The sequence below is a fragment of the Psammomys obesus genome, unplaced genomic scaffold (genome assembly GCF_907164565.1).
Source record: "Psammomys obesus unplaced genomic scaffold, mPsaObe1.curated_primary_1811, whole genome shotgun sequence".
Classification (NCBI taxonomy): Eukaryota; Metazoa; Chordata; class Mammalia; order Rodentia; family Muridae; genus Psammomys; species Psammomys obesus.
Window position 1 is genome coordinate 6,366,455 of NW_026596120.1, and position 19,723 is coordinate 6,386,177.

Genomic DNA, 19,723 nt, shown 5'->3' on the forward strand with positions numbered 1-19,723 from the left:
GGGTGTTTTCTTAATTGTAGGCAAGTCTGTAGGGTGTTTTCTTAATTAGTGATCCATGTGGAGGGCAGGTGGTCCTGGAGTCTACAAGAAAACAGCCTGAGCAAGCCAGTAAGCAGCACTTTTCCATGTTCTCTGCATCTGCTCCTGCCTGCAGGTTCCTGCTTTGAGTCCCTGCCTGACTTCCTTCAACGATGTGTTGTTATGTGGAACTGTGAACTGAAATAAACCCTTTGCTCCTGAGTTGCTTTTGGTCACGTTGCTTTATCACAGTAGTTGTAACCCTTACTGAGACAGAAATTTGTACCAGATTATATGGTATTGCTGTGACAGACCTGACCATTGGGTTTTAGGGAGGGTTGTGGTAGCATTTGAACTCTGGACTGTAAAAGCCACTGAGTGCTCAGAACTCACTGGGCTGTTTTGTGGGAGCTTGAAAGATAAGAATGCTTAGAACAGTGCAGATGATAGAGGCCTGGTTTGTGACATTTCAGAGGGAAGACTTTTGGGGCTATTGGACTTTCATTTTATTTATTTATTTATTTATTTTAAGACAAGGTTTCTCTGTGTAGCCTTGGCTGTCCTGGACTTGCTTTGTAGACCAGGCCATCCTCACACTTACAGAGATCTGCCTGCCTGTGCTTCTGTGAGTACTGGGATTAAAGGAATGAGCCACCTTGCCCCAGTTATTTGACATTTTAAATTAAGAATCTATAGTTTGGTCAACTGGGGCTGAAGAAATCAACTGTGATTAACCAGTGAAACCTTGGCTTTTGATCCTGAAGTTACCTGTAGCTGAGAAATTAGTTATGATTAAGAAGAGATCAGCATCATTAAGGATCATCAATCTGGGAATATTTTCTAAGATTCAGCACACAGAGCCTGTGGTCTAGATGGGGCCAAGACTGCATCTCACGCTGGCATCCAGACTGAGTAGTGTAAGAGCCATTTGGGAAGTACTGGTTTTGAAGGCATGGAGGAGTCATGGTACCTTGTGGCAGGGTGTCCCTGCAGAGAGCCTAGGAGAGGCTCAGCCCAGTTACAGATGCCTCAACAGTTTGGAGAAGCCAGTGGCACCATGGTGCCACCATCAAGGACAGCAGCACTCATCGAGTGGAGCCACTTGAACCGAGAAGATAAGCTTTGTGTGCTGTGAATGGCAGAGCCAGAGAAGTGAATTTGCCAAGCTCCTTGGGGTCCAGAGGATCATGAGTAGATCCGAGATGGCAAGCAATGAACTCTTTATGAACTTCAGTTTTGCTTTCATTTGATTAAAACTCTGCACTGGTCCTTCTGTCTTGAAATAAGAAAATAATGATACTTTTGATTTTTCAGGAGCCCACAGTTGAGAGACTTTAAAACTTTTGAAGATACTTTTGGAATTTTAGAGAGGCTTTGAATATTTTACAAAAAAATTGGGATATTTTAGAGAGCCTTTGGATATTTTGAAGAGGCTTTGAACTTTGAGAGAGACTTAGATCTTTTAAAGTGTTTGAGATTTTAGAGGCTAGAACTTTTAAAGTTTGGAATTTGTTTTATGTGTTAATGCTGACATTAACATGACATTTTGGGGACAACAGGAAAGGAAAGGTTATTGTTTAACAGTAATGTGTTTGTGTATCAAGTTCACAAGGGGTCGTTTGTGCTGGCTTGTTTTAGGTCAGCTTGACACAGATTAGAGACATACCTGACTTTATGAGTTTTTTTTTTCCCCCAATGTGCATTGGTGTTTTGCCTGCGTATATGTCTGTGAGGATGTTGTAGTTCCTGGAGCTGGAGTCACAGACAGTTGTGAGCTTCCATGTGGGTGCTGGGAATTGAACCCAAGTCTTCTGGAAGAGCAGCCAGTTTTCTTAACCACTAAGCCACCTTCTTTCTAGTCCCTGAAAGAGAGAACCTTAACTGAGAAAACTCCTCCATAATAATGACCTGTAGGGCATTTTCTTAATTAGTGATCCACGTGGAGGGCCAGCCCATTGTGGATGTGCCCATCCCTAGGTAGGTGGTCCTCGAGTCTACAAGAAAACAGCCTGAGCAAGCCAGTAAGCAGCACTTCTCCATGTTCTCTGCATCTGCTCCTGCCTCCAGGTTCCTGCTTCGAGTCCCTGCTTGACTTCCTTCAACGATGTGTTGTTATGTGGAACTGTGAACTGAAATAAACCCTTGGCTCCTGAGTTGCTTTTGGTCGTGGTGCTTTATCACAGCAATAGTAACCTCACCAAGGTAGCTTCTAATACTACACACCGTGATGCTGTGCGTGTGTGTGTGTGTGTGTGTGTGTACACGTGCACCTGTCCACATTCTTGAGATGAGTTTTTGCTGTATAGCTCAGGCTGACTTTTCAACTCATAGGCCTCCTGCCTCTATCCCAAGTTCCCTCCACCATACCAGGCTGCAATAATTTCATAGAATCACTGGTCTTCATCACTTGATTGGAAGTTCAAGAAGTTAGAGACTTTTATTCATCATGGCATTTGTCATTGTCCTAGAGGAGAGGTATTTCAAAAGTCTCTTCCAGAATCTTTCTCAGAGAAGGAACATTGAAAGAATTTGTTATCTGCTTATAGATACTTTGGCCACTGGTCAGACTCATATTTGCTTTTAACATCTAGCTGACAGGAGTTTCTCAGGCCGCCCTTGTTTCTGTGTGTTGTGTATGCTACCTTTGGGCCCTGTGTACACTTTGCTACTGTCTATCACATGACTGTCAGACTCTCAGAATGGTTCTCTTTTAGATTGAGAGCTCCTTGAGGGCAGGGTACATCTCAAACTTTCACTTTCAGCCCTCATTGTCTACAGTTAGTAAATGTGGAGCTGTAAAAAAAGCCTGTTTGCTATAGCCCTCAGAGCTCTCACCAAATTATTTAAATTTTGAGACGTGAGGTGTCTTAAGTACTCGCTTATGAAACAAAATGTTAATGCACGTCGCGAGCATTATCTGAGCTTTTTGTTTTAAGACAAGTATTTCAAGAGTCGGAAGCTTAAAAGTTGTACAGTTAGCTAAAACGAGCAATCCTGGAGCTAACTAGTGGATGGCATATACAGCACATCTACACTGGGGGAGAATTCACAGTCTTTGGTGAGCTGGACAAGGTGGTGTGAGACCTCACATGTCTCACTATAATGATTCAAAGCTCAGCAGATTCCTTACTTCTGGAATTGAGATACTTTTGTACCACAGTTGACTTTTTGACTGCAGTTAGCTGCAAGCGTGGAAAGTGATTTTATAGCCTGCCACCTCGTGAAAGCCATTATTTCTTCTAGTAGCTTTTCTGTAGATTTAAAAAAAAAAATTTTTTTTTACCTATATTACCATACCATCTGCGAATAAAGACAATTTTGCTTCTGCATTTTCATTTTTTCTTCTCTAATTTCATTGGTTAGGTGTATAAAAAAAATTGCATAATAAGAAATTCTTCTTCCCTACATCAGGAGGAAATCATAGACTTTTTTTTTTCCACAGATGCCTCATTATCAAGGAAGTTTCGTGTGTGTGTGTACGTACGTACATGCTAATGTGTATGTGAAGTGTGTGTGTGCATGGGGAAGTCAGGCTTCTCAGTTGCTCTTCACCTTAGGTTTTCAGATAAAATCTCTCATTGAGCCTGAAGTTCATTGATTTGGCTAGGCTGGCAATGATTATGTAAAAGGATGCATTTAGCTCATTAATATGATAAGTGAATGTGATTGTTTTCCGTATTTAAAAACAAATTTGAATTCCTTTGGTAAGTCCATTTAGTTAGCTGGGTGGTGGCTCAGGCCTGTGATCTTAGCTAGCACTTGGGAGGCTAAGACAGGAGAATTTGCCGTAAATTCAGTGTCAGTTTGAGCTGCAGACTGAGACCCTCTATCAGGATAACAAAACAATACCCAGTCAGTTATAAAAGAAATTTGTAACTCTGCATTTGGAGTATTGTTGAGTGAAACCTTTGTTGTTATTGTTGTGTTTTTAGTCCTTATAATCTTAAAGAGATGATTGTAGGGGACTCATTGAATGCTACCTAAAGTGTTTCTTAGTAGTTCTCTAGAGAGAACATAACAATGAATTTCAAGGTAAAATATGATGATTCCAGGTTAAAATGTGACTACTTTGTTGAGAATAAGATGAAGGTGAGAGGAATTTGAAAAGTTTAAATAGGAAGTCATTGTTAGACAAAGATTACTTCACTGTGTAGATCTTCTGTTGTTTGTTTGCTTTTGTGAGACTACATAGACCTGGATATCCTGAGACTCATGTAGACCAAGCTGTCCTCAGACTCCCAGAATTTGGACTGACTCTGCCTTCCAAGTACTTTGGGATTAAAGTCATGTCCAGCAGTGTTCAAAGTCTTAACAAATTTGGTGGGTTATAGAGTTCCATGGTCAGTTCAACAAATGCTAATCTATGTCCATGTTTTGTTTGCTTTTTGAGAATGGTCTCACATGCCCTAGACTGGCCTTGAATTTTTTGTGTAGCCGTCACTGTCCTTGAGTCCTTGACCTTCCTGCTTCCACTTCCCAAATTCTGGGATTATAAACATGTACTATACCCAGCACCATATTCTTTTCTTCCATTCTTAACAAACCCAGGCTCGGAGATATTTAGTACTAGAGTTTCTGTTATATTTTGTACTGCTCTGAGGAATAGGGAAATGGCATATGGTTGCTATTTCTATAAAAGTTCCTTGGCAGACTTCTGAAGATGAGGTCATGTTAGGGTGAATTTGGCCTTTCTTACTGGGCTAGCCTTAAGGTTGTATTTTAGTGAACATAGTGAATGGATCTTGCTTAGTCCATGAGTCTGCATTTCGTTTCGGGATATTTTAAAATATGACAATGATCTGAACATAAACACTTGCAAACTATTCTGCAAGTAGTTTATTTATGAACCTATTCACTTGAGACTTTTTCTTGAAGGATGTGAGCTACCAAATAATTTTTGCTTGTTTGTATATGCTGTTTCTCTTCAAGATAAAGTATATAGAAATAACAATGCTAAATTTGTTCTGTTAAATAACTTTTAGAAATGAAAATCTAGATCCAGATGGAGTAGCAGGTGCTAGTAATTTTTATACTAAAGTCTCAGGCAGGAGGATCAGGTGTCCAAAGGCACCTGGGTTACACAGTTAGACCTCCATCCAAAACAAACACATGTAGCAAAATATAAAAGAAAGAAAGAAAGATCCAGTAGTTTTCAATTTAAACCAAAAGATAAAGGGAAAAAGGCCAAAGTGAAGAGCCTGGGCACCATCCTTGTCCTCTCTGTTAACTGCGTTCATGGCGTACAGTGGGGGTGGGTAGCATTACGTAACGCTCTAGTTTTCATCTGCGTGGTCTAGAGGCGTAAGTAGTGAAGTCTTTGTTTGTTTATTTTTAGACTTTATTTATTTATCCTATGTGTAGGTATTTTGCCTGCATGTATGTATGGGTATCATGTATTTGAATGGTACCCAAGGAATTTAATGTCCTGGAATTGGAATTACAGATGGTCGTGAGCCACCATGTAGGTGTGGGAATTGAACTTGACTCCTCTGCCAGAGCAATAAGTGCTCTTAACTGCTGAGCCATTTCTGTAGCCCCTTAAATAATTTTGATAATGTAACTTGTTATGCCTGATCCAAAATATAGAGATATACTTGCTTCCTGCGTGCTGGTATTAGAGGCTGTGCCTATCTTTTGTCTTTACCTTTTTCTTTTCTTTCAAGACAGGGCCTTCTATAGCCTAGTCGGGACTCAAACTTTCTTTGTAGGGAGGATGGCCTTAAACTCCTGATCCAGTGCTGGGATTACAGACAGGTGCTTCCATTGCTGGGCTTCAGAATTTTTTGTGCTACTAGCTTTCAATTTGACTGTGTACCCAATTTGTTTATCCACTCACAAGTTGTTGAACATTGGTCTTGTTTCCAAAAGTTGTGGCTATTATGAATAAAACTGCTGTATTCAAATAAAAGTTTATGTGTTGACACACGTTTCCATTTTCCTAAGGTAAATACCTAGAAGTGGAATTGCTGGGTCATATGGTAAGTAGGTGTGCAACCTTTTAAGAAATTACAAAATGTGTTTTCCAAATATCTATATAAGTTGGTCTCCCAACTAGCAGTGTTTTTTAGTGTCCTCTCCAATACTTTGAATGGTCAGAGGGCTTGATTTTGTGTGCTTTCTTCATTCTCTTAAAGGGAATTTGTATGTTGTCTCAAAGTTTACTGAACTGTTTATTTACTTTTTACTTGTGTGTTTGGTTGGTTTGATTTGGTTTGAGCAGTGCTAGAGAGACGGTTTAGCAGTTCAGAGCAAGGGCTTCTCTTGCAGAGGAAATGGGCTAAATTCTAGCACCTATGTGGCAGCTTACAGCCGTCAGTAGGTCTCTTTCCAGGAGATCTGATGCCTCAGTCTCCACAGGCACTAGGAACACACATGGTGCACAGACACACCCAGGTAAAAATACTCCCACACATAAACAAATTTAAGAGTAGTTATTTGATGGGTGTGCATACAGGGTGACACCACAGGTATGTAGAAAATGGGGGAACTTTCAGGAGTTAGTTTTCTCCTTCCACCGTGTAGGTTCCAGAAAGTGAACCCCGGCCATCTAGTTTGCAACAAGTAGCTTTAGGTGCTGAGCCATATTACTAGCCCTGTCTCAGGATCTCAGTTTGAACCTCTCTAATGGCTAATGATGTTGCTGAATTTTTCATTCTTATGTTTTGTTTTGCCATTAGTGTATCCTTTGCTTTCATTAGGTAACCATGTAAATCATTTTTGAGTCTCTCCCTACTCCATCCCTTTCTCCCTGAAATAGAATGTCATAGATAGATCCTAGGCTGGTCTGAACTTACTTTGTAGCTGAGAATGGCCTTGAATTTTAATTCTTCTGCATCCACTTCTAGAGTGACGGGAATACATCGGGTGACAGCATGTACAGTTTATGGAGATCAAAAGCAGAGCTTTGTGCGTGTTAGTAAAGCATCCCTACTGGCTGAGCTCCGTCCCCCACCCTCTTGCTTCATTTTTTACTTGGGTTGTTTGTCTTACTGTTTAATTCTGGATATGAATCGTATGTGTATAACTAGCATCTTCTAGCTTGAAAGCTTTATTTTTTAGCTGCATTCTTGAAGAGCAGTTGTTTTTACATGTTAATACCAAGTAAAATATGTTTAGTTATACCAACTAAAATATGATATAGAGTTAGGCATGTATCACATGCATGTAATTAAAGGCAGATGCAGGAAGACCTAGAATTTAGGATCAGCCTGGACTACATACTGAATTCTAGGACAGTCTGGGATACATAGGCAGATTGTGTCTCGAAACAAAATAAAATATGGGCTTATTTTATTAAAACGTTTCCCTACATTTTTATTTAGAAGTTTTATGATTATAACTCTTAAATTTAAGCCTAGTAACTTTTTAACTAATCTTATATATGGAATGAGATGAGGGATAAAGTTGCTATTTCTGTATGTGCATATCTAATGATTTCAGTATCATGTACTGAAAACACTGCACTTTATCACAGTTATTTTGTACTTTTGTCATGTCAGATCATCAGTTGAGGACTGAGTTCAGATTTTGTTCTGTTCTAGTCTGTCTTCCACCACTGCTATACCCAATATAGCTCATTGGTTTTCATTTAAGAGCAGCTGTGTTCCCCGGGGGATGCATGGCAATGTCTAGAGACTTTTTTTTTTCTTTCATAAATGGAGGTAGAAAAGTTTCCTGGTGGTTGGAGAAAGAGGCTGGGGGGTGCTACTGACCATCCTGCAATGCACAAGAGTGTCTCCTCAAAGAATTAGCCTTCCAAAATGTTAATAGTACCTCCCTTGAAAATTTGCTAAACTTATGCTTAAAATCAGGAAGTTTTACATCCTTCTATGTTAGTCTTTTTCAAAATTGACTTATTCTAGCTCTTTTGTGTTTTATTTTTTGTTTTATTTTGTTTTAGTGTTTGAGATAGGGTGCCATGTAGCCCAGGCTTGCCTTCATGTGCTTGAGAATAACCTCAACTCCTGTTCCTTCTGCCTCCACCTCCCAAATGGAATTCTGGGATCACCGCTGTACTCCATCACACCTGGTCAGTTGGTGTTGGGAGTTAAATCTGCAGCTTCATGCACAGTAGACAAGCACTTTATTGAGGGAGCTGCATCCCTAGCCTGTCCCCTGACATTTTAGAAAGACTTTGAAGCACCTTTGAGGAGCAGGCATGGTGTGGCACACCTGTAATTGTGATATGTGGGTACCGGATGCAGGAAGGCTGGAATTCAAGGTCATGTATATAATGAGCTTAGGGCTAGCTTGGACTTTGTATGACACTGCTAAGGGCAGTGGGCCTGGGGAGTTGGAAAGGAAAAAGGAGGAAAGAATAAGCAGACCCAGTGTGGTGGACTTCGACCTGTAATTCTAGAGCTTGGAAGGATAAGGCATCACTTCAAGAAGATCTCTTCAAGGCCAGACTGGCTACAGAGTGAGACCCTGTCTTAAAAAAAAGACATCAGGGCAGGGCAGTAGAGGCAGGTGGATCTCTGTGAGTTCAAGGCAAGCCTGGTCTATATATAGAGTTTCAGAATAGCCAGGGTTACACAGAAAGACCCTGTCTCAAACAAAAAGGTCAGGCCCCAAGAGAAATTGTCATGAACCAAACGAAAGAGTTCAAGGCAGAATAGCAGGGACAAGGTGTTGTACTTGAAAATTTAAGGAAGTGGGGCTCTTCCTGTTTAGCTACTTGCAGCTGCTCCCTGTATTGCAATCTTCTCTGTAGCACTTTCCTCCCCTTTTCTAATTGTGTTGGTGACCACGGTTCTCTATAGGAACAGTCTGTTTCCATATGTAAAGAGACTACGAGTAGGAAGTAACAGGGAATCGGTAGTCAGTGTGTGTGTGTGTGTGTGTGTGTGTGTGTGTGTGTGTGTGTGTGTCTCTGTATTCAGATCTGTCTTAGTTCATTTCAAGTGGCTCTAACAAGATACCTAAATACTTATCAGTTTTGGAGGTTACAAGGGAAAAATCAAATTGACCATTTGTTAAGTTCTTTCAAGCTGCAGTAATAGTATAGCACACTGTAACGTCATGACAGGAAAGAGGAAAGTGAGAGAGAAAATGTGAACACAGGTCTAGATAGGAAGGAAGGAAGAGAGTGGGAGAGGTCAAGTGTCATCTTTTTATGCTGGTCTGCTCACACAGGACTTGAGACCTGAGTGTGCTTTGGGGCCAGCGTTGATATATTCATGAGATTCGAGCCTATAAATCATCTCCGAAAGTTTCCATCCCTTAAATATGCTACCTCACAGTGCCACGCTGGGAACCATCCTTCAGCACATGAGCGTTTTGGGAACACAATCATGTCAAAACCATAGCAAAGTCCTATATAACTTAAACTCAAAAACAAAAACGTTGTACTGTAGTGTTACAACAAATGGGTTTTGTTTGTTCTTGAAAGGTTCATCTTTTAGGAGCCTGTGAGATGCCTCAGGTAAAAATGCTTACTTCAAGGGCCTGATGACAGTTCAGTACCTGAACTCTGTAGGAGAGAATTGTGCTCTGAAGGTTGGACCCCAAAATCTATGCCAGGGCACATCGTGAAAACATGTTCTCTCTCTCACATACACGCACACATACAAATTTAAAACAAAAGTCTTTGCATGAGTTCATTAAGAAAAGGTATGGAGAGATAGCTTAGCTGTTCTTCCTGTTTTCAAACCGGGGTTGACTAACGACTGTAACTCTAGTGCCAGGGGATCTGATACCTTCTGTTTCCCATGGGTACCGCATACACATCTGCACAGATACATACAGGCAAACGTCCATGCACATAAACTAAAATAAATCTGAACAAAAAAAGTTCATGTGTTGAAATTTTAGTCCTAAGTATTGCAGTGGAGACCTTTAAGGGAGGTGCTTTCCTCAGAAGGCAATATACTTTCCTGAAATATGTGCCTATGAGAATGAACCTTGACTGGCTCTGGCTTCATGGCTTATTATGTGACTCTTTCCTCTGACACATGGTTCTGCCATTGCCAGGGATAGTGGGGTGTAGGCTGTTGACAGCTCAGCCTAAAGAGTTCCTTTCTGAGACCTTCATTTAGGTAAAGTAGGCATTCTTGACTTTACATCACAGAATTTCTGAGTGAGTTGCTATAAAGTAGAGTTGAAGTCCAAGAAGAGATCTTTAAACTACATATAATATGTGTGTGTGTGTGTGTGTGTGTGTGTGTGTGTGTATACATATATATATATATATATGTATATACACACACATAAATGCACTTGCACAGAGGGAAAAGAAAAGGTGCTTAGGTCCTGGGTGGTGATGGCGTACACCTTTAAGTGCAACACTCAGGGAGACAGAGGCAGGTGAATCTCTATGAGTTCAAGGCCAGCCTGTTCTACAGAGTGAGTCCCACTACAGCCAGGGCTACACAGAGAAACCCTGTCTCGAATAACAAAAATACAGCAACAACAACAAAAAGGGAAAGGTACTCAGGGGAAGCATAAGACACATCAAGTGTGAGTGGGCTTCTCAGGGGAGAGTTTTCCCTCAGTGTCTATACAGTGGTCACATAGGCCATTTTTGTGGCTTTGAAAGTTTTGAAATGTCGGAGTGTTGCTGAGGAACTTAAATGAATCAATGAAGTGGTTCCTAGGGTTCAGTGGATAGGATTACGGTTGATAAAGTAAAACCATAGGTCAGAGTATTTTGCAGGAAGTTAAGATGATTTAGTGGAGCAGACATACCCTGCATACAGGGGAGGATTGCTGTGCATCTGGGCTTAACACAAATGGTAAAACATGATGAGATTTTCATTTGTTTTGTTTCGTTTTTATTCCAAGTGTATCCCAGGCTCCCCTGAAACTCACTGAGTAGTAGTTGACGACGACCTTGAACTTTCAATTCTCTTGCTTCTCCCTTGAGTACTAGAATTACATGCATGCACCACCATACTGTGTTTAGCATTATGAGGGTTTTGTTGGTTTTTGTGATTCATTTGTGTGTTTCTTGAGTTTGAACTTTGAAGATAACAGTTAAATGGTTAGACATGCTTGTGAGTATAATTGTAAGTTTATAATTTTGTTTGTGAGTTTCTCAGAAATTTCTGGTTTTTGATTAGGAAAAGGGTAAAGTCATATTATGTGCTTAGGCCTTAAGTATGGTTCATAACTATTTGAACCCTCTTATTTGAAAATATTCATATATATAAAAGAAATGTTGTCTTTATTTGGGCCATCTTCACAGCAAATGTTGATTTGCTGGAACTCTTTAATAATTTTAACTGAGTATGTGCATGTGTGTATGTGTGTATACTTGCCCCATAGGTATACATGTAGAGTCCAGAGGATAACAGAAGGTATCTTCCTGTTGGAGTATGTTTTTTAAGCTATTTTACTGGGTTTTTTATATCTACCACCCTTCACCCCAATCCGTCTAACCCCCAACATGAAGAAAAAAGGTTAGAGGGGAAAGAGGATGTAGATTTCTTTAGACTACTTCCTCCTGATTAGGGTCGTTGGGTTCTTAGGGGCAAGTCCAATCTTCTTCATCAGAATATCCAGCAATCCAGCAAACCAGCCATCCAGTAATCTAGCAATAGCAAATGCAGCAGCAGGAACCAGCAGCACCTGGGACCAGCAGCAGTGGGGGCAGTGGCAGGGGAAGCAGCAGCTGCGTCAGGCCTTCTTGGGGCTCTCCCGTTTATACCCTCTCAGGAGTTCCAAGAACTGAGCTATCTGCAGCTGGCACAAATCATCCCCCTGCCAGAGCATGAGACATGTTATAGTTAGCTGCTTTGGACAGTCTGAAGTGGCTCATGTCCTGTACCTGGGATTAACAATAACATCATTAACAATAACATAATTGGGTTTTTTGAAGAAACCAAAATACTCACTACATCTTCTGTTGCTTTCCAGTTTGTTATCTAAGACAGTTTCTCACTGTACCTAGAGCTTGCTGCTTTGGCTAGACTGGCTGGCCAGAGAATTCTTGGGATCCTCACCTACCACACACGTACTGAGGTTACAGAGGCTTGCTGCCACCGCCGCCGCCGCGTGTCTTCTTTTACAAGTCCTCATGCTACACAGCAAGCGCTTCACTCACTGGGCTGTCTTCCTAGCCCATGTGTCGGGATCCTTCACTGTTGGCTGCTGAGAAACACTAGCTTTACTCTGGACTGAAGCGCTCCTTTCCCTTATATCCCTTTAGCCTTCCTTGTCTTTCTATCCTCCCTCACCACTTCGATTCTGTGGTTCTTGGTACCTTCAGAACTTTAGAGTCAAATAAACCTCTTTAAGCCCTTTATACATTTTTAAAATTTAAAATTTTTCAAAATATATATTTTTGGATTTTTGAGACAGTTTCTCTGTTGCTCTGGCTGTCATGGAATACATTGTGTAGACCAATCTGGCCCTGAACTTACAGAGATTTATTTGCCTGTCTTTGCTTCACAAATGCTGGGGTCAGTAATTTTTGTTGTTATTGTTTCTTTAACTTTTAAAGATACATATTTTTATTTTAGAGAGAGAAGAGTGTGTGTCTGAATGTATGTATATGTATGTACATGTATATGAACATACTTTCACAACATGGTGTATGGGAGGTCAGTAGACAACTATGTCAGTTCTCTCTTTTACAATGTGTGTTCCAGATCACAGTGTTGCCCAGGCTGGCCCTCTGACTCTCAGGCTTTTGCTTTTTTTTTTTTTTTTTTTCCTGGACATTCTGAGTAACTGGAACTACAGGTTCATGCTGCTGTGCTTTCCTAAGACTACTATTAACCTGCACTAATTATTAGTGCAGCTTGAACAATACTGGTTAGGCTCTTGTTTTGACTAGAAATAGATTATATTCAGTTTCAAGGTACCCAAGATTGCCAGTCATGTACACATATAAAAAGATGGCAGGATTGATAGTTTATCTCAGTTTATCTCAGAACCATAGCAGATCAGGATCCTGAAACCTAAATAAGAATTGACTTAAGGTTTTACAAACTGAATTGGAGAACAAAATTCTATACTCTGGATGCAGATTTATATTGAAAATCCGGTGGCCAAATGGACATACACAAATGTTTTCTTATATCTCACACCTTGTTGTATGTGTATGTGCACATAGATGTGCGTGTATGTACTCTTACCTATTTTACACTTGGAAGCTGAAGCAGGATTGTGGACTTAAGGCCACTCAGCCTGGCCTGCATAGGTTCAAGGCCATCCTAAGCTAGGTAGGAAGATACTCTAATGAGAAGAGAATAGTTGGGAATCAGAAAACAGAGCCAAGTCTTAATGCTATCTCAGAGTAAACTGCTGACAGATCATTTATCTTCTATATTTAAATGACTTGTTTCACATAGCTTAGCTACTGATTTTAGTGTCCTTTATTCATTACTGTAACAAATATCTGAGGTAAATCAACTTAAAGAGCAGAAAAGTTTGCTCATCATTTTGGAGGTTTTAGTTTATGACTGATAAACCTCAGTTTGGGCTTGTAATGGTGCAGTACAACATGGCAGAAACACATAGCAGAGAAAGCCCATTTGCCTTGTGGTTGGGAATTCCACACTCATGGTTTGCCATTTCCATAACCCATTTCAAAGCACATCTTGCTCGGTTGTATAAATGTTTCTGCTACCTCCCAACAGGGTTACTGGCTGAGGACCAAGACTATTGTTGTTACTGTTGTAGACAGGGTCTCTTTATGTTGTCCTGGCTCCCCAGAGATCCACCCACTTCTGCCTCCCAAGTGTGAAGATTAAAGGTGTGTGCCGCATGCCTAGATAGGACCAAAGCTTTTAACACCAGTGCCTTTGGGGCTAATGTAAGTGTAGACCATAGCAACATCAAGGGTAAATATGTTTATTGTGCCACATTTTAAGAAGTCAGTATTACTGGGTGTTGATGGTTCACGTCTTTAATCCCAGCATTCAGGAGGCAGAGGCAGATGGATCTCTTGAGTTTGAGGCTAATCTGGTTCCAGAGCAGCCAGAGTTACACGGAGAAACCCTGTCTCAAAAACAAAAACAAGGGGCTGGAGAGATGGTTAGTGATTAAGAGCGCTGGCTGTTCTTCCAGAGGACCAGGGTTCAAATCTCAGCACCCACACGGCAGCACTCATCTGCTTGTAACTTCAGTTGTAGGGGATCCAACTCCCTCATACAGACATGTATACAGGCAGAATACTAATGCACATAAAATAAAGATAAAGATAAAAACAAACAAGAAAGGAAGGAAGAAGAAAAGAAATCAGTGTTTATTCAAGCAAGTAGTTTCAGGAGCCCTTTGCTTTGGTCTTATGCTGGTTAAGATTAGACATTTTATATAATATGTGAGAAAGCACAAGTTCAGATTTACTAATTGCCACTCTGTATGTGGCCAGCTAGCTATCATTTTACTGTCTGTATTATCTCTACATCTGAATTTGTAAGTCTGTCATTAAATGTGAATGTTTGATCAGGTTGCTAGTAAATTAGCAGATTCCAATTCAAAGAAATCAGTATACAAACCTGGAAGAGAGGATGCTTAGCCCCATCTGGTGTTTTCTAGTCAATAGTTGTAATTAATAATGAATACATAGATTTTAAAAATTTTGTGTGTGGCTTGTTGGCCGCATGTACCTCTGCGCACCATGTGTATCCAGTGCCCTCAGAGGCCAGAAGAGGGCATCAGATTCCATGGAACCAGAGTTAGAGAGGGTTGTGAGCCACTGTGTGGGCGCTGGGAACCAGGCCTGGGTCCTCTGGAAGAACAGTCAGTGATCCTAACCACCTAGTCAGTTCTTTAACCCCCAAATAGAGTTTATATATAAATGATTAAAAAGAAATTTAATAGGATGCTTTAAATTTTTAAACACATTGTATATATGTGTATGAGAGAGCACATGTGCATTCTTTGTAATTTCCATCCTTTATTTTAAAAAATCGAAATCTAACTCACCATATCAGCTACTTTTTTGTAATGTGTGGGGACGGACAGACAAAGTTTCTCTGTGTAGCCCTGGCTTTCCTGGAACTCAGTTAACCAGGCTGGCCTTGAACTCAGATTCTCTTGCCTCTCCTGCATGAGTGCTGGGATTAAAGGCCTATGACATCACTGCCTGGCAATTTTTTTAAATGATTTATTTTTATGCGCGTTGGTGTTTTTGTCTGCATGTATATTTGTGTGAGAATACCATAGTTTCTGGAACTGGAGTTACACACAGTTGTGCTAGGACTTGAACCCAGGTTCTCTGGAAGAGCAGGCAGTGCTCTTAACTGCTGAGCCATTTCCCCAGCCCCATTGGCGAATTTTTTTTAAATCCACTTCTTTTTTTAATTTTTTTTTACTTGATCAACGAATTTTTTTTTTAAACATATGTTCATTCATTCACTTATTTATTTAGTTATTGTGTGTGTGTTGTGTGTGTGTGTTTCCATCAAGGCCAGAAGGATGGTGTCAGATCTCCTGGAGCTGGAGCTCCATGCAGTTGTGAGCTACCCAGTGTGGATGCTGGAAACTGAACGTAGGAAACAAACTTGGGTCCTTAGTGCAGCAAGTGTTCCTATCACTGAGTCGTCCTTCTAGTCCAGTTCATTGCATTTTAAGAGATTATGCAGTAGACTCACTGTTGAAATTAGAATTAGAAAAGGTTTGGGGCTTTATAGGTTGTGTTTTTAATTTTGTAACATATTACCAACTTAATTCACGCCTCATTGGCACACGTTGATGTGCGTGTTAGTGTAGTATGTGTTAGCAAATGAAAAGTTTGAATAAGAAAAATCGTCAGGTCTCTCAGTCAGTACTGATTGGAATGTCAGACAGGTACTATTTAAGATGTTCAGGGTACAGTACTGAAGAAGAAAAAAAAAAAGCAAAGCACAAAATTCTTGCCTTCCTGCCACCTAGGAGGTCGTGACAGGATTTCCACATGTTTTAAGCCAGTCTGGGATACCAAGTAGGAGCCTGTCCCAAGCAATATATACAGGGTAAATTATATTTAAACTTCAATCGCTGTCCAGCTCTGGGTAGGGAGAAGCAGCAACCAAGCAAACAACCGACCAAAAGAAGCCTTGTTTTCAGAGGGGGATTTTTCCAGGGTAGGTGATGTGTGATGTGATAAGAGAAGACCCCTTAGTCATTGTGGATGATGGTACTCACTGGGTGAGAAGTGTAAGTCCACTGGAGACAGGGCTTTTGTTTGACTTTCGTTTGTTCTCACTACTCTATTCCCTGGCCCCAAAATAGCACTTGGCCTATGATCAGTATTCAGAAATACATATTGATGAAAGTGCGTGTTTTAAACTTACACAGTCATACATACATGCTTCAGTAACTTTTTTTATGTTTTGTTTTTTGTTTGTTTTACATCTAGCCTCTTGGAAATTTTCTATCCATCACCTTATTTGTAATGTTACTGTACCAAATTAATATTGGTAGCTAATCTTAGAGTTAGCTGATATTGCAAAGAATAGACTTGGAAATGAACTTAAAATGAATTTATCTTTTGTTAAATTTCCTGTGTAGGACAATGGAATAAGATGATTAGGTATGTAATTTTAATTAATCATTTAAAAAACTAGGACATCGTAATTGTGTGTTCTCTTGAGAAAATGGAGAAAGGTACTTAACCCTAGATATAAAAGGACTAACCCAAAGAGTTTAAGACTCTAACTGTGTGGGAAAGTGGGAGGGAAAATAGAGCACAACTAAGCTGCTCTTTGTTGATATCAGAACCAGGCCTGTCATTCCCTTTGGCTTTGAAGTATGGCCTATCTCAGGGGGCAGGACAAGGACTTTTTTCCCTCCCACAAGGGCTGGACAGCTTCTACAAGCTCAGAAAACTCCGAGCAGTTTTTCAGGAGTTTCTCCTCCTTTTTCTCTCGGAAATTCATGGTGGATTTGCTCTGCTTTCAAAATGCGTTAAGGTCTTCTGCTTTGTGACTACCTTGGAGCCAGCAGATAGTCGGACATGTATAATTCGAATTATGAAGGTCTTGTGAGTAAGTTAATTTTATTTTTAAACAATTTAAAATTCAAATTATATTTAGAAAAATGATAGCTTGGAGTTAAGCATTTTATCACTTTCTACCTTTAAGCTTTTTTTTTTTTTTTTTTTTTTTTAATTTTGCAAAGCCTTTGTAATTTAGCAAGAAAGCCAAGCTCCAGGCAGAAAAGCTCTCTCAGCACCTGTGTTTTAAGTGTGTCTTTGGATGTGTCTTTCTTTCTTGGGCAGTTGCACACATCTGCTCAAGCCACTTTACCAGTTTTCTTGAGCATCTTTTTAGTTTTATTGAGAAGTATTTTAAATTGAGCTTGTCTGAGCTCGATTGCTTACGTCTGACACAGTCTCAAGTTTCCAGTGAATGGTAACAAAGACTGTAGAGTGTTGTTGGTACTGCAGTGAGAGGCATGCTTCCTTAGACCAGGTAAGAGAGACCAGTTTGTTTCTCACAGCCGTTGAGTTTTTACTGTGTTTATATTTGTTAAGCAGCTGCCATGCTAAATAAAAAAGTATCCAGGAACATGCTGATTTCAAGACGTCCTTGCTGGCTACAGATGGAAAAACTACAGAGCAGGGGGAGGGGTGGGGGGAGGGGAGGAGCTGGTCTAGTTTATCCTCAGCTATTTATATAAATTAATTAAAATGCAGAAATAATTCCGGAATTCAGGTTTTTTTCCATTTAGGAGTTAAAGAAGCAGTTGAAGATATCAATGATTTTAAAGACACTTCAAAGTCATTCCTCGTGAAAGCAATTCTAGTGGTAGTTTTTACTTTCATTTTTTTTCCAATAAATAAAATTAGGTTTTTCTCTTATTAAATATTTTTTTCCATTTATGAAAACTTTTAAATTGTCAACAACAGAGTATGCTTCCTCAGAATCTTTAGAAATCAACCTGACACACCAAAAAATGCAGCCTTTGTAGTTATTTCATTCCCTTTTTTTTCTTAGTACAATTTTCTTAAAAGTATCTGTGCTTTGAAAATGTCAGCTGTATTCTAATGAAGCTCCGGCATTGTTTGCTCGTGAAGGAGCCGGTGCATTCCACTGCTTGATGGTTTATTCTGAGGCGCAGTGTGAGAGTGGGTGGCACCGTTTGGTGTCTGCCTCTTGGGGTAGTGACTGCCATTATGTTAGCTTTGGATTGGCAGAGAAAATATAGCATGCAAGATGCCATACAGAATCTGGATACTGTGAAGAAAATCTTATTCCTAAACAATTCTTAGCGAGCCAGGAATGTGTAACAGCTTGATTGAGTTGATCATTTCAAGTATACCCTTGACGCCTGCATTGTGGTTACAGTTTAAACTCTGTGAGGCACATAGCTTATTAGTGGTGGGGGGGTTTTGTTTTTTTTGTTTTTAAACATTTTTCTCTTTGCCTTACTAAGGAGACAGTTTTTGTGAGCTATAATATTTTAATGGATATGGCAATGTTTTACTTCAAATACTTCAAACACGTTTAAGGAAAGAAGTTTAAGGAACTTAGCGTGTGGGTAGAGACACGGGGAGTTGGAGAGGGGCAGAGAGCCTTTCTTTCAGTTAGGAAAGCCCTGATGAAGAAAAAAAAAAGCAACAGATGTTTCTTCTGTTACAATTGAAGTTGTTTCATTCAAAATTCAACAGTAGCTGGAATGAGGAGACCAAGGGCCATAAATCTGACCTAAATGGTGAATACATAAAATAGCCATTTATCATTTATAATTTATTTAAAATTCATTCTTCCTATTCAGGTTTTGAGAATCAGCATAACAAAAATGAGTGTTAAGTTTTTGCTAAAGAGGCTTTTAAAAAGAAACCTCAAAAGTTGTGTGCTGAAAATAGGTGAAAGTTTTACTGAATTTAAGTTATAGGAAACAGATTATATTAGATATGACTCTTGAAACCCAAAGTCAAATAAAATGTACAGAAAATGTTTAGTTGCAAAAGTTTGTATTTGCACAGTAGATAACAGAGGCTGAAAATGAAATAGGACACATCAGTATCCCATGTTGCTAGGTTGTTTCTGTAAGAAGCATGAGACTTATTCCAAAGATTTTTCTGGATGAAAAATGTGAGAGATGTTTTGAGTGTAATTGAAATGGTATGTTGCAGTTTTTCTATGGAAAAAAAAAAAAAAGCTTAAGTTGGTTGCTCATGGAAAAAGGGTGATGTTTATTTTCTGGAAAGAGCAGGAAGGAAGATAATGAAAACAGTCTATTTTTTTAGTTTTACATTCATCAAATTCATAATGAATAAAGTAAAAAATTTTCTTTTCCTTTTAAAAGTAACACAGAGCTCTTATATAATTTGCACTTATACATATTAAAGCTGTTCTTTTGGGGGTGAAGGGAGCTATAGGGTTTTATATATAGCTCAGACTGTTAGAACTTTTGGCAGGGGGCTAGGGATCAGGGTACAGGGTCTCACTATGTAACTCTGGCTTGGAACTCAGAACAATCCACCTCCCTCTGCCCCCCATGTGCTGGTTTTAATGATGTAAACCACCACACTGGGCCTGGCTAGAACTTTTGATCCTCCTGCTTCTGTCCCCAGAGTGCTAGGATGATAGAAAGAGGCCACCACTCCCATCTAACTTCATGGGAGTCTTTTGGTTTTGGTAGTATGGGTGACTGAAGCTAGGCAAACATGCTGTCATTGAGCTGTAGCCTCAGCCTTTATGTTTTCCTTAAAAATATATTATTATTAATGTGATGGGCCATGAATGCCATAGCACACGTGTGGAGTCAGTTCTCTTCCCCCGCCTTTTGCCCATTGAGCTAGGCCTGTCTTGGGCTCCTTTATACTTTT

General features: G+C 39.9%; 1 protein-coding gene across 9 annotated transcripts in view; it reads left to right on the forward strand.

Annotated features, from left to right (window-relative positions):
- Tfdp2 (transcription factor Dp-2) overlaps positions 1-19,723 on the forward strand; it is a 127,245-nt gene that overhangs the window by 43,579 nt on the left and 63,943 nt on the right. Inside the window, exon 4 of one of the 9 annotated variants that reach the window (XM_055629594.1) lies at positions 5,962-5,996. The exons of 7 other annotated variants lie outside the window; for them this stretch is intronic. The gene's annotated coding sequence lies outside the window, so the exon portion shown is untranslated. Of the gene's footprint in view, positions 1-5,961; positions 5,997-17,304; positions 17,361-19,723 lie in introns of those variants that run through there. One more of the 9 variants, XM_055629598.1, reaches the window with a different exon arrangement.